The sequence below is a fragment of the Macrotis lagotis genome, chromosome 3, assembly GCF_037893015.1.
Source record: "Macrotis lagotis isolate mMagLag1 chromosome 3, bilby.v1.9.chrom.fasta, whole genome shotgun sequence".
NCBI lineage: Eukaryota > Metazoa > Chordata > Mammalia > Peramelemorphia > Peramelidae > Macrotis > Macrotis lagotis.
This window is the reverse complement of record NC_133660.1, coordinates 282,312,817-282,327,139: the sequence shown is the minus strand read 5'-3', so window position 1 is coordinate 282,327,139 and position 14,323 is coordinate 282,312,817. Positions and strand designations below refer to the sequence as shown.

The following is a 14,323-nucleotide window of genomic DNA, read 5'->3' as shown; positions in this document are numbered from 1 at the left end:
ATTTTACAAAGGAGGAAACTAAGGCAGACAGGATGAAGTGACTTGTCCAGGGTCACATAGCAAGTTTCTGAGGTTGGGTGTAAACTCAAGTCCTGACTCACACCCGGTATTCTCTCCACTGTTCCTCCTGGATGTGCTACAGCCCCTCAAGAATCTCATGAACTCTAGGGTGGTTTAGGTGGTGCAGTGGATAGAGCACCGGCCCTGGAGTCAGGAGTACTTGAGTTCAAATCCAGCTTCAGACACTTAATTACCTGGCTGTGTGGCCTTGGGCAAGCCACTTAACCCCACTGCCTTGCAAAAAAACCTAAAAAAAAAAATCTCCTGAACTCTTAAGATGCATTGTGAGTCCTCACGGACCCCTAGTAACAGGGCCTGCCTTTCGTTTTTACTCATCTTGTCAACTTCCCAGTCAAGTTTTCACGTGGGCCAGGCTGCCCTGTTCAACATCTCTTCAGTACTGGAACCTGCAGAGCTGATCATCCCGTCAGCTTCTTTGGCTCAGTTGGTTAGGACTCATCTGGAGAATCCAGAGGATGAGGACTGGCGGGGTCACAGGGTCCTGAGACACCCAAGCCATATGACCCTGGGCAAGTCACTTCACCTTTGTCTGCCTCTGTGGCCTCCCCTGTAAAATGGGGATGATAACTGCCCCTACCTCCAAAGAGTGAGATCATATTTGTAAAAGGTATTTAAAGTCGCTTATAATAGGTGCTGTTTTCATTCTTGTTCCTTCCCTACTCTGTGCAAAGCTCTGTACCTAGAATCCCTGCCTTCAAAAAGATGACAGTCTAGGAGGAGAGCCCAGAGGGCTCTTTGGGGGTCTAAAAGTTACAGGAACTATGGGGATTGCTAAATCCTCCCCCCCTCTGTGGCTATGGCAGGGTCACTTTGGCTTTAAATCTCTGAACTGGAAGGTGGGAAGGGAGGGTTCTAGGTGTTGTAGCAAAGGAAGGTGGTAGCAGATTGGGACATGGGCTGATGAGATGCTGGCCAATGAGTGCAGGCCTCTAGGACAGAAGTTTTAGAGGTGAGAAGACCTGGTCTGTGATCTCAGTGGCAGGGTCCAGAAGAGGGCCTATGGAGGGATTTGGGCTCTTAAGAAAGCTGAGGTCCAAGTGGGCAGAGATGGTGGGGGCCAGAGGAGGGAACAGGACCTGCAAACTGCCCTCCAGGGGTTTGAGAGACAGGCACCCCATGCCTTTTAGGATATCCCTAGAGCCTCCGGGACTCTTATCCTACTTGGTCCCAGGAGTTAGAAGTGGAAGTTTGTGGGAGACAGCTCCAGAAGTGGGGGATCCTTGTCTCCACCTCCCAACTCAGAATCTGGGCTTCAAGTTCACTATAAAGGGGCTAGACCCTCTTTCAGGTTGGCCTGGCCCCTGGTAGTAATGTAGCTATAGCAAGCTTTGGGGCTTTGCTGTTCCCATCCTGGGCTGCTGCCTCAGCTAGTGGTCCTCGCCCTGGCATCCTTTGGATAGCTCCCCATCTTCTCAGCCCTGGCTACCTTGGGATTTCTACATCTGGCCGGCTGTGTGGTGGAGAGATAACGTCCATCACGGATGGGTGGAGTAGATGCTTTCCTGGGCTCTGATGGGAGTGGGCAGCCTCAAGTGCCAACCGCGACTTGTTTGGAGGCCCTCAAGTTGGAGAATGGCTAGAAGACTTCGAGTGAACTTGGGTTAATTCACTTGTCAATGGGGGAAGCAGGCCAGACCCTAGAACTTGGGACCTCTTCCAGTGCCATTCAGCTTGGGGCCAGTCCCAACGACTGGCCCTCTCTGTGACCTGGAGCTAGAAATGGACTGGATTTTCCTGGAATAAACCCTATTTCTTTGAAGGTCGAAGGATCAGCTTAAGAATGTGGGTGCCAGAAGTCTCTATTTGGGGAAAAACACAAAACCAACCCCACCTTCCATCTCTGGCCTTTGATGTTCACTGGCGTCATCGTTCCAGGTTGTTGGAAGTGTGAAGGGAGGAAATAATTTCTTTTTTCTTCAGAGGTGCCAAGCCTTTAATTTAGACTATCGAAACAAAATAATCCTCGAGTGAAACAGTTATGAGGAAAGAGCATGTCAAGGATAACTCTCCAGGAGGTCAGACAGGCTTGGAAACAACAGAGGTGGATGCTCCCTTGGTCAGGAAGCTGTCATGCAGGCTTGGCCTCTGCCCTCCTGGCCTTGGGCAGCATCTCATTCACCGCAGCTACTTATTGCTTATTTGGTGTGGGACATGCTGGAAGGACCACCCGGTTTGGGTTTTTTGAGCTTTATTGTCATCTTTTGCTTTTGTATCCCTCTTCTTTCTGAATACTTCTCTTCTTTCTCACTTAGCTAGTAAACTTTGTTTTGCAGCCAAGGCTGCCTGAATGAATGAATGAATCAGCATTTATTTCTTCCTTGACCTGGAAGCTCTGGGTTTTGGACTTCTGAGGGCTTTTTATTGGGGCTTTCTTGTAGGAGGTCCCGGTGGATTCTTACTCTTTGTGCTCTGGTTCTAAGAGATTTGGGCCATTTCTTCTAAGATTTCCTGAAAAAGGGTGGCTGACTAGGCCCTTACTTATGGTCATGGCTTTTTCCTTGAGCTGCTTTCCAGGTCGGTTGTTTTTGCCATGAGATACCTTACATTGCCTTTAATATTTTCATTCTTTTGTCTTTTGTTTTCATATTTTTTTCTCACAAGCATTTATGAAGCACCTGCTGTTGGCCAAGCACTGTTAAGTGCCGAGATTCAGACTGAATCCTGCCTTCTCAAGATGCTTATATTCCAGTGGGGAGGCAGCCAATATGAGTTTATACGGAAGAAACATAAAGAGAATAAAGTAAAGATGAATGCCAAGTAGTTAAATACAAGTTTTTTGGGAAGAGGGAGGGATCTGGAAAGATTGTAGGTGAGAAGGGAAGCAGGTGAGGAGGCAGTGCAGCCCATGTTGGAAAGCTGTCTGGGCTGACAGCAGAGATGGGGGGCAGAGGGGTGTGCGATGGCCAGGGAGAAGGCTAAGACAGCTTTAATTTTGGACAGACTGAAGCATGGGAGAAAATGTCACGTCCAGGGATGCTGGCTGGAAAAGGTTGGGGCCTGGTTGTGGAGGGCTCTGGAATCTAATCAGAGGCCCCCCAAAGCATTAGGGGACTGGAATGAATGGAGCAGGGAAGCGATGTGGCTGGAGGTGCACTGGGGGGACTGATAATCAGGGGAGGGAAGGTAGACTGACCAGTAAGGAGGGAGGGAGAGACAGAGACAGGATAGCTGACCAGGGCCTGGACAGGAGTGATGAAGAGAAAGTAGCTGTAACCTTGGGAAGGGCTTTGGCAGAAATGGGGAACTGTTCGGGTAGTGGTGGTGCGGGGCGGGAAAGTGCTCTAGTGCGGGGATGAGGCCCCACAGAGGAGATAGGAAGGAGGGGTGAGGTCAGGGGGCAGGGTCTCCAGGTCCTGGAGAGGGAAATGTTGGGGCGAGAGCTGGTGTGGCTGGTTGGACAAGGACTAAGGAATGAGTGGCAGGAAGGGGAGCTTTTTGGTGGTGGTGGATACCTTGAAAATGTTTGAAGGAAGTGGGGAAGAAGCATGTGGATGAAGGCTTGAAAATTAGGGAGGGGATGATGTGGGGGCAGGGGCCAGCATGGTAAGGGGAGCGACCTCTCTACTGGCCCTTAGTCATAAACAAAAGTGGAGCCGGCAGAAGAGGAAGTCAAGAAGAGGCCTCGACTCCATTGGCCTCAGTTCTTAATAAAATGAGAGGCCAGAGCCTCCAATGGGGGATGGAGATGGAAGAGGGAAGGGGGCCTGGGATCATTCTGTGGGGGGGGTGCCAGGTGAACCTAGCCGGTCTAGCAGGGGGCTTTGTCCAGTGGCATCAGTGAGGGTGTTGGGAGTGACTTAGGCCCAAGGGGGGACAGATGTGACCAGGAGGAAGTCTGCTGTGGAGCTGGGTGAGGTAACAAAGCTAATGAAAGCCAGAGTGACCTGAGTGCTGAGGAGGGAGACGTTTGTGGGGGAGCTCCATGAGGGTGAAAGGCGAGACCCTTGTGGACTGCCCCCCCCCCCCGCCCTGGTGTGCATCTGAGGATTAGAGCCTGGTGTGACCTTGGATTGAAGAGCAGGAGCGAGGTTGGGGCGTACATTGATAGAGGGGTCAAGGTGCTCAGGGTAAAGGCGGGATAAGTCGCCATGTCCAGTCCTCCTTGGGGACCAGAGCCACGTCCTGTGGTTTGGGTCAGCAGCAGGGCAGGACGCAAAGTGCCCCCACCTCCCTGTCTGCAAAGCCTTTGGGGAGCCTCAGTGTCAGCTGGGCCTTCTGTAGGGGTGGCCAGGGGCAAGCTTCGTTCACCCCCAGGGCCATGGAGCCAAAGAGGGGCCGGCAGGCAACTGACTGTTGGGGTCAGCTGTCCTGAATGGAGAAGGTTCTCGAGGGAGGGAGCACTCACAGGACCTGTGAAGTGGAGAGTTTGGTTTGGGAAAGTGTTGGGGTTGGCTTCAGCCCAGGGAGGGGGAGCCAGGGCCTCTTCTCAACCCCCTCCTCCCCCCCAGATCTGCTGCACCAATTCAGAAGGCTGGGGAAGGGGCTTTTGGGCTGGGGAGAGAGTAGCTGAAAGATCCATCAGCCAGGAGGCTGAGAGGCCGGAGGCACCTGGGGAGCCTTTATTAGAGGTCAGAAGAGCATCATGTCCTCTCTGGCCAACTCCTCCACATCAGGGCAGGTGTGATTCAGAAGGGGGGGGGGGGGCCTCTTCCATCCCTGGAGAAGCAGCTGCTCTGTAATTAAGGGTGAGATCACTGCAGAGACCCGAGCTCCAGACAGGCCAGGCTGGCGCTTGTGGAGCATCGCCCACACCCTGCTGAGAAGAATTGGGAGGGGGGGGCCTGGCATGGATTTATATGTCTCCCTCCCAACCCCAGCTCTTGACTTCTCTGCCACCCCAGGCTGTCCCCCAACTGGGTCGAAGCTAAGCCTTGATGAAGATGCTACCCCTTCCCCTTCACCTTGACCTTTCCTTGTGATCGCCTCTCTTTCTGAGCTCCCCATTTCAGGGCCAGTTCTCCCCCATTTATTTCTGCCTTCCCTGCTGTTCTTGCTTCATCCTCTCCCCCACAATCTGTCTTGTAGCTTCCATTGGACCCTGCACCTCAGAGCAGGCCCCACCTGGTCGGCCGCTGGCTCTGGCGTGGACAATTTCAGCTCTATGGCCACCTTGTTCTGTTCACCTGTTGGCAGGTAACAATCCCAGCCTTGAAGAAAATGCTGTGTAAATCCATTAAATTCCCACTCTGGTGTGTGTGTGTGTGTGGGGGGATCACCCCCCCAACCCCATACTTCACAGCTTCACTTTGTGGAGGACGTGACCCCCGCTTTAGAGGTTACCCCACTACCATCCTCTAAATATAAGGGGAAAGAGAAAACCCCTCAGAGCCAAAGGACAACTGTGGTCTTCCTCTCCCTGCCAGGGGGGAGGAGACCCCTGGGTTGATCAGCTGGTAAAAGATGGCACCTCATTTGCATCTAGAGCAAGAACGGGGGCCAGATATTTTTTGAGGGGCCTCTGTGACTCAGGAGCCGCCTTCCACCTGCAGTTCCAACCCAGGACACCCCAGTCCCTCTGCCAGGCCCTCCCTTCAATTCTGGGCCTCAGGGGCTCACGGTTCCCAGCCAATGACTGGTTTCTGAGTCCAATCTGAGATGCTCCCAAGCTTGACTCCCCCCAGGAATCCCAGAAACTTCCCTCCCCCCTTTGCCTCTCCTTCTGTGGGGTCCTCGGCTCATTCACCCCCTACCAGGGGGCTCCCTGGTCCTAGCTGATGGTCTGCCCTTTGTTCTGGAAGACCATGACTTCAGGGTGATGCCACAACAAGCATGTGGTTTGGGTTTGAGTTCCCTGGATATGAGGCATCCGGGTCGTTACTTGTCCTGGGTCACCCAGCTAAGTAGTGTCGAGTGTCTGAGGTTGGATTTGAACTTGGGCCCTCCTGACTCCAGGGCTTAGTGCTCTATCCACTATGTCAATCTTTTGCTGGTGCCTTCATGATCGGATTGCCTTCCATCTAGTTAGCCATATCATGGACAGAGTGATGTCCCAGTTGGGTCCCCCATGAGCACCTGAGCTCCATAAGGGTGGGGTGAGCGAGGGGCTGCTTCCGCCTTGCTTTGAAGCCTAGGGTCTGGCCCAAAGTGACCACTAGAGGGTCACACCGCATCCCTTAACCCAGGCATGAAGGAGGGGGAGGGGAAGGAGAAGAAATAGAAAGCCCCCACATCTGTCCCAGTATCACAATTTCAGAGGTGGCTCGGCCTCCGTGGCCACTGTGAGGCCCCCATGCATAAGGAGGGGTCCTCCCTGACCTCACCTTGGACACCCTACTTATTAAGGACATTTTTCTGGACTTGGAGTCTCACCTTGATTCTTTGACCTCCTCCCCACCCTGGTTCTGGGTCCCTCCAGACACCACCTGGACCTTCCTCGGCCTCCGAGTGGCTCAGTCATCCTTCCCCACTAGGAAGCTTCTTCTGGCAGCCTGGGCCATTCCCAATCCAAGTCAAAAGCTTCTTGGTGACCATGGTCATGGCCCCCAGCTCCCCTGGAGCTGCTTTTTGTGGGGAAACTTGGCATCCCTGCCAGCTGGTGCTACCTGGAGCCTCGGATGCTTCATCTGGGGGGACCTTCCAACTTTGGGGTTATCCCCCCCACCCTCCTTGGTGAGTAGGCCATCTCAGGCTCTGGGCAGCCCCCAAGAACCCTAAATGAACAGTCCTCATGCCTGAAAAGGGTTGTCCTACTCTCAGGGCTCCATGCCATCCCCCCAAATTTCCCTAAGTAGATCTCTCCTCACCACTGCCACTCCCCTTAGGAGTTATGTCCTCTGTCAGAATGTAAGCTTCTTGAGGGCAGGGACTGGGGGCACCTTCATTTGCCCCATCCTAGAGTGAAGGAGCACATGGAGAGGCAGGGTGGATAGTGGCCTGACCCCAAGGCCGGCAGGACCTGGGGTTCAGGTTCTGCCTTTGTCAGCGAGGTCAGTGGTAGACTCCAATAGAAGCGGGGCCACAAATCGAACCTCATCCTCCCCCATGACCTGGATTAGAAGACCACAAATTAACATTATCTTTGTTTTGTTTTATTTTTATCTTGTTAACAATTTCCCAGCGCCATTTCCTTCTGGCTCTGGCTCCCAACCCACAGGTTATGGGTCCTGACACCTGTTCCAGGTGGATTTCATTGGTGGAAGTTTTGTCCTCTGGGTAAGGTTCCCTGTGCTGATGAAGTGAGCCCCCCCCCAAGACCTTCCCCCTTTAAATCAGGCTAGGGTCCCCAGTGCCACCCCTACTCCCTGGACCAGCAGAGTGATGCAGGCTGCCTCCCAAGAGGTCACTCGAGGCCTGGGCTGTGGTGCCATGGTGCCATGTTGGATCTGAGGGGTTGGGGGTCGCTGTTGGAGAGTGAGCTTGGAGGGCAGGGAGCATAATGCAGCCCTCTGCAATAACAGGGAAAGTGGGGAGCCTGGGAGGCTCGGGGGGTAATGGGTTTGGACATGTTGAGTTGACAATGGCTACTGGACAGTCAGAGCAGACCAAGGGGTGAGCCCGGGGGGTGGGGCAGAGGAAGGTAGACCTTGGTCCCTACTTGCCTGAGAATGAAGCTTTACCCAGGCTCTCATAATGGGGGGGACCCCTCCCTCATCAAAATACATCCCACAGTCCTCTTCCCTGCCCACTGGCTCCCCACTGATTGGTCAGGGCCAGGCCGAGTAGTTTCGTGATTACTGGGGTCCCTGTCTCCCTTCCCCCAGGAGCCCCACTCACTTTCCCTACACAGGGGGACAGTGGGGGTATTTTTGGTGATTTTGAGTTTGGGTCTGCTGCCCCTGAGCCAGGGGGCCCAAGCAGTGGCCCACCCAGTCCTTGTAAAGCAGCTTTATGGGGCCCGGCCTTCACCTCCCAGCTTCTTCCCCTCCTCCATCTCCCAGAAGCCTCTCTCCTGGGCAAGAGACATGAGGCAGAAGCCTCCGGGTCTGAGAGTGTGTGCGTGTGCTAGTCTGCCCCTGCAGCCCCTCCCCTCTGCCTGGAGGAGGGACAGCGCCCCTCTCAGGGGGCCTCCGGCTTCTCCCCATCCTTCAAGGGGAGACTTGGGAATCTGCTCTCCAAAACACACTCACACACTGCTCACTCATGTACACACACAACACACACTACACACACAGTAGCTCCCTTTCACGTCTAGGATCAAAGCCATAATCTGGCATTCGGAGCCCCTGATAACCTGCCCCCTCCTCCCTTTCCAGTCTCCTTCTTCTTCATGTGCAGCTACATCCTCTGGGGTCCAGTGATGGAGGCCCCAGGCCTAGAATGCCCCCTCCTCATCTCACTCCCATCTCCCCAGACTCCCTTTCAAGTCCCAAGTCAAACCCTACCTTCTGTGGGGGAGTCAAATTGGATGGTTCGTGGAGTTCAAGAGTTTGGCTGAACCATATTAAAATGTAATTTGGAAAAGCATCCACTTTTTTTAGATTTTTGCAAGGCAAAGGGGGTTAAGTGACTTGCCCAAGGCCACACAGCTAGGCAATTACTAAGTGTCTGAGACCGGATTTGAACCCAGGTACTCCTGACTCCAGGGCTGGTGCTTTATCCACTGCTCCACCTAGCCGCCCCAATTTGGAAGTAATTAATGAGTAACAGTAGAATAAAACATGGCTAGTCTTCATGTGTGGTTTTTCTAGGGCCACCTGGGCCCTAAGGACCATGTCTCTGAATCTGCAGCCCACCCCTCCACATTATAGCCACACCTTGTGCCCCCTGAACCATGGGCACCTCTGGGCCACAGCTCACCTCTTGTTGTCTCCAGCTCTTAATAAGGTGCTTATTCATACTTATTAATTGACAGGCTCCAAACCCTCGGCCCATGACCCCCTACTCTGCCGGATCAGTAGCATTTTCTCCATCACTCTCAAGTCTAGAGAAACAAGGGAACAGTCACTCAAGTTTGCAGTGTAACTCTCTCTCTCTCTCTCTCTTTTAGTCTTTGCAAGGCAATGGGGTTAAGTGGCTTGCCCAAGACCACACAGCTAGGTCATTATTAAGTGTCTGCCAGGGCCAGTGCTCTATCCACTGTGCCACCTAACTGCCCCTGCAGTATAACTCTTGCCAGATTCTTGGGTGTCAAGGCTCCCACTTTAGCACCCCTTTGCCCCCCCACCCCGAGTATCTACTCAATATGCTTAAAATGGATTTGGACTCTGGAGGATGATGGTGCACAGGTTCACCCCTTGTGTGAAGTGGGCTAGGGAGAAGGGCCCCCATCCTGTCCATATGGTACCCTATCAGCCCGTGTTGGCTTACATCACCTGGTTATTTAGGATTTTTAAAAGATATTTGTTCATTAGTTAGTTAAATGTTCCCCAGTCACGTTTCCCTCTGGCTTGGACCAACTTGGGAGTGTCAGGAACCTTGTCTGAGACGGTCCTTTTAATAATGAGGGTGTTCAAATGGCATTGCCTTGGTGCAGCGGCCTCCCCCCCCCCCAACCCTTCTTTTAGCTCTGTGGCCAACTCTGCTCTTTTTCCAGGCCTAGATACCCTTGATGACACACCTGGCATCCTTTTGGGAACACAGGCCACAGCTGGAAAGATCCGCTATGGTCTAAACCCTCAAATCCCAGATTCGGCTAGTCTGGGCTGCTCTGCCTCCAATTGGTGGCCAGACCTGAGCCTCCACGAGAGTGGTCTGGAAGAAATATGGACATGAGCTCCCCCCCAGGGCTAGGGCCCTCCTCAGGGTCACAGCCCTGCGTCTCATTCAGATACCCCGGGACCCCTCACCCAGGGGGAGCTAACTGCTATTGAAGAGTGCTCCCAAATTCAATTTGGCCCTCTCCTTTCTCAGATTCCATTTCAGGTCTGTTTCATTGCCAGCAGCATCTATAACATGCAAGGCTGATAGGCAAACCAGGGGCTGACTTTCAAGGGCTGCCTTCAGGTGGGGCAGCAGGTTTTTCATCCACTTGGCTCTTCCTTTATTGTTTGTTGGGGTAGTAGAGAGAACTCAGGGCTTGGAGCCAGGAAGACCTGGGTTCAACTATAGTCTCAGAGTCCCTAGCTGTGAGAACCTAGGCAAGTCGCTCCACTTGGTATCCTTAATCCACCAGAGAAGGAAACCCCACGTGGAGTCATGAAGACTCGGACACAACTGAATGACCAAACCGCCACAGCATATTTAATGACCACATATGAAGCCTAGCCAATCAGTTAATCGATGACTACAACTGGGAGATCAGGAAAGGATTTATGTAGAAAATGGTGGTTAAGGTGGGACTTAAAGGAGGAAAGGGACCTGGAAAGAGAGCTTCTTACTCTCTGGCTGCCAGGCAGGTCCCATCCCTTTTAACCCTTGCTCTCAGTGGTCATCCATCCCCACATTCAGGTCCCTTCCTATGAGAGGTCACTGTGATTCCCCCAAGCCTATCTGTCCCCTTCTGGGCTCTCCAGTGCCTGCTCTTGTGGTCTCTTCTTCCAGCCCCAGAGCATCTCTGGAAGAAGAGTGACCTTATAAAGTGGATTTTGCTCCTGGGGTCGTGGGGACAGGTTCCCAAAGACAGCCTGCCCCACTCTTGGTCCTCATTCACCATTCTCCAGCATAGAGCATCTCTCAGTCTATTTGTGTTTTTTCTGTCATTCAATAGTATCTGGCTCTGTGACCCCTGGCCCGTAACATGCCAATACTGACTGTTTCTTTTTTAGTTTTTTGCAAGGCAGTGGGGTTAAGTGGCTTGCCCAAGGCCACACAGCTAGGTAATTATTAAGTGTCTGAGGCCGGATTTGAACTCAGGTCCTCCTGACTCCAGGGCCCATGCTCTATCTGCTGCTCCATCTAGCTGCCCCACTGACTGGGTTTTCTTGACAAAGATACTGGCATGGTTTGAGTTTCCTTTTCCAGTGGATTAAGACAAATAGGGTGAAGTGACTTGCCCAGGATCACACAGCTGATAAGTGTCTGAGGCTGGATTTGAACTCAGGTCCTTCTGACTCCAGGGCTGGTGCTCCATCCATTGCACCACCTAGCTGCCCCCTATAGGGACTCAACCTGGAATCTATGAACTTTATTATAAAATTATTTTTGAAAACTATTTCCTTGTAATTGGCTTATTTTGTAATCTTACATATTTGACTTTATGTCCTTATTCCAAGGAGGCATCCCTAGAGTTTCCCAGTGGGGTGAAGAACATCCCTGGCTCTAAGACTCTGTTTCTAAGATAGCACCATGTGATGGTTATTTCCATCCCCTGAGTTTTTCTGGTTTATTTATGGTTTGGATCTCATGGTGGAGGCTCTGTAGGGTTTGAGATCTGGCTCTCATTTGGACCCGAGACCTGATATCAGTAATGAGAGGAAGGGTCATCAAACAAACTCCTGTCTCTCACAGGGCAGTCTGGAATGGGGAGCAGCCAAAGTACTGGGCTGAGTGGCAGGAAGACCCCCCCCACACACACACACATATACATACACAATCGCTTACTAATGGTGACCTTGGGTAAGTCTTATCATCATCATCATTGTTATTGTTATTTGTAAGGAATCTGCTTGACCTTCCTCAATAAACTCAAGATTTCTTTCTGCCTCTGGGATCAAATATAAACTGTTCTACTTATATCTTTTAATATCTTATAATATTTTATAAAAGGTCTCTATGCTCATACTTTGTAGGGTTTTTAACATTAAAGTGTACTTTATCAGTTTTTTTGATTTACTAACATTTTATTTGTTTGTTTTCTAATTATTTATATATAATAGTAGTATCTACCTATCATTTTTTGTAAGGTTTTGAATTTTACAATTTCCTCCCCTCCCTTCCCTCCCCTCCCACAGAAGGCTGTCTGATAGTCTTTATATTGTTTCCATGCCATACATTGATGTAGATTGAATGTGTTGTAAGAGTAAACATGAACTCCCCTCTCCCCCACAAATGATGAGAAACTTCAAGAATAGAGAGAGAAAAAAAATGTACTTCAGTCTGTGTTCAGATTCCAATGGCTCTGTCTCTGGGGCGAGTTGCTTTCTTTACCATAAGTCCACCAGAGAATCTGTTTCACTATTTTCCCCACAGTTACTATTACTAGTTGTACCTCCATTCTATTCCTCCCACTCTCATTTATTCTATTCTCTCTCTCCTTTCATCCTGTCCCTGTCCAAAAGTGTGTTGTATCCGAGTACCCTCTCCCTTGATCTTCCCTCTCTTCTATCACCATTTCTGCCTTCCCTCCCCTGATTCCCCCTTATCCCATCCCTTTCTTCTCATTTTTCTCTAGGGTAAGATAGATTTCCTCACTCTATTTAGTGTGTATATTATTTCTTCTCTGAGCCATTTCTGATGGGAATGAAGGCTCACTCATTTCCCCCTTGCCTTCCCCCTTTCCACTCCATTGAAAAAGCTTTTTCTTGACTCTTATTTGAAATTTCTTAGCTTTTTCTTCATCTCCTTTCCCTTTCTCCCAGTACTTTTCCTTTATCACCTATTGACTCCATTTTTTTTACTATATTATACCATTATATTCCGCTCCTTTCTAAGCCTCGTCTATGTATACTCCTTCTAACAGCTCTTATAAATGAGGAAGTTCATATGAGTTATCAGTATTTTCTTCCCGTGCAAGGAATACAAACAGTTCAGTATCATTAAGTTCCTCATAGCTAGTCCTTCTCATCCACCCCCCCCCATGGTTCACCAGAGTCCTGTACTAGAAGATCAAACTTTCTGTTCAGCTCTGGTTGTCTCGTTAGGAAAGTTTGAAAGTCCCCTGTTTCATTGAAAGTCCATCTTTTCCCCTGAAAGAGGATGTTCAGTTTTGCTGAGCAGTTGATTCTCGGTTGTAAACCAAGATCTTTTGCCTTCCAGAATATCATTCCAATCCCTATGAGCCCTTAATGTAGATACTGCCAAATCCTGTGTAATCCTGACTATGGAACCTCAGTAGTTGAATTGTTTGTTTCTGGCAGCTTTTAGAATTTTCTCTTTGATTTGGGAATTTTGGAATTTGGCTATAATATTCCTGGAAGTTTTTTGGGGGGAATCTCTTTCAGGAGGTGACTGGTGAATTCCCTTAATTTCTATTTTACTCTTTGCTTCTAGGATCTCAGGGCAATTTTGCTGTATTATTTCTTGAAAAATGAAGTCTAGGCTCTTCTGATCATGGCTTTCAGTTAGCTCAATAATTTTAAAATTATTTCTTCAGGATCTGTTTTCAAGGTCGGTTGTTTTTCCAATGAATTATTTCACATTTTCTTCTAATTTTTGGCTTTTTTGGAAGAGTTTTATTTCTTCCTGATTTCTTGCAAAGTCATCAGCTTCCTTTAGTTCCATTTTGCATTTGAAGGAGTTATTTTCTTCAGAGAGCATTTTATCTCCTTTTCCAGCTGGCCAATTATGCTTTTTAAGGTGTTCGTTTTCCTCATTTGCCTTTTGTTTTGCTTTTTCCATTAGGCCTAAACTAGTTTTTAACATGTTATTTTCTTCATTATTTTTTGTATATCTTTCATCTAGCTTTTGATTTGGTATCTTTCTCATTTCTCCTCCCAATTTTTCCTCCACCTCCCTTAATTGCTTTTCAAAATCTTTTCTGAGCTCAGCCATAGTCTGAGCCCATTTTCTATTTCTTTTGGAGGGTTTGGATATGGAAGCTTCGATTTTGTTGTCATCTGAGTATGTGTTTTGATCTTCCATGGGACTAAAGCAATTCTCTATGGTCAGATTCTTTTTCTGTTGTTTACTCATTTCCTCAGCCCAAGACAGCACTTCCAAAGCCTTGGGTTTTTTTTTCGGGGGGGGGCACCCCACTGGGACTTTTATTCCTCCAAGGTCTTGTGCTCTCTTGCCTGTGCTTTGATATGTAGATGACCACCTCACTTGCCTCTGCCCTGGATCTGTGAGGAAGGGTCCAGCTTGGCTGCTTAGTATGGAAGCTCAAACTGCAACCTGGATCTGAGTGTAGGCAAACAGCAGAGTCCTACCCCGATGGAGAGCAGAGAAGTCTCTGCAGACTTCCCTTATGGTCTCTGGGGGGGGTAGGCTGCTTTCTCCAGATTCTAGCTCCAGATTCCTCATAAGGAATGATCTCTTGGATATTTGTTAGAATTTTGTTTAAAATTTTTGATTCAGTATTCATTAGTGGTATTGGTCTATTTTCTTTCCCTGATTTAGGTATTAGCACTCTATTAGGAGTCTATTTGTCTCATAAAAGAGTTGTTTCTTTCTCAGTTTTTGAGAATAATTTGTAAAGTAGGGTGCTAATTGTTCTTTAAAAGGTTTGATAAGAGGGATGGGTAGGTGGTGCGGTGGCTAGAGCACC

General features: G+C 49.7%; 1 protein-coding gene across 4 annotated transcripts in view; it reads left to right on the top strand.

Moving 5' to 3' along the window:
- Window positions 1–14,323, top strand: part of RBM14 (RNA binding motif protein 14) — a 49,317-nt gene that overhangs the window by 20,355 nt on the left and 14,639 nt on the right. The window contains exon 5 of one of the 4 annotated variants that reach the window (XM_074230977.1): window positions 2,683–3,295. The exons of the other annotated variants lie outside the window; for them this stretch is intronic. The gene's annotated coding sequence lies outside the window, so the exon portion shown is untranslated. Of the gene's footprint in view, window positions 1–2,682; window positions 3,296–14,323 lie in introns of those variants that run through there. 4 annotated transcript variants of the gene reach the window in all.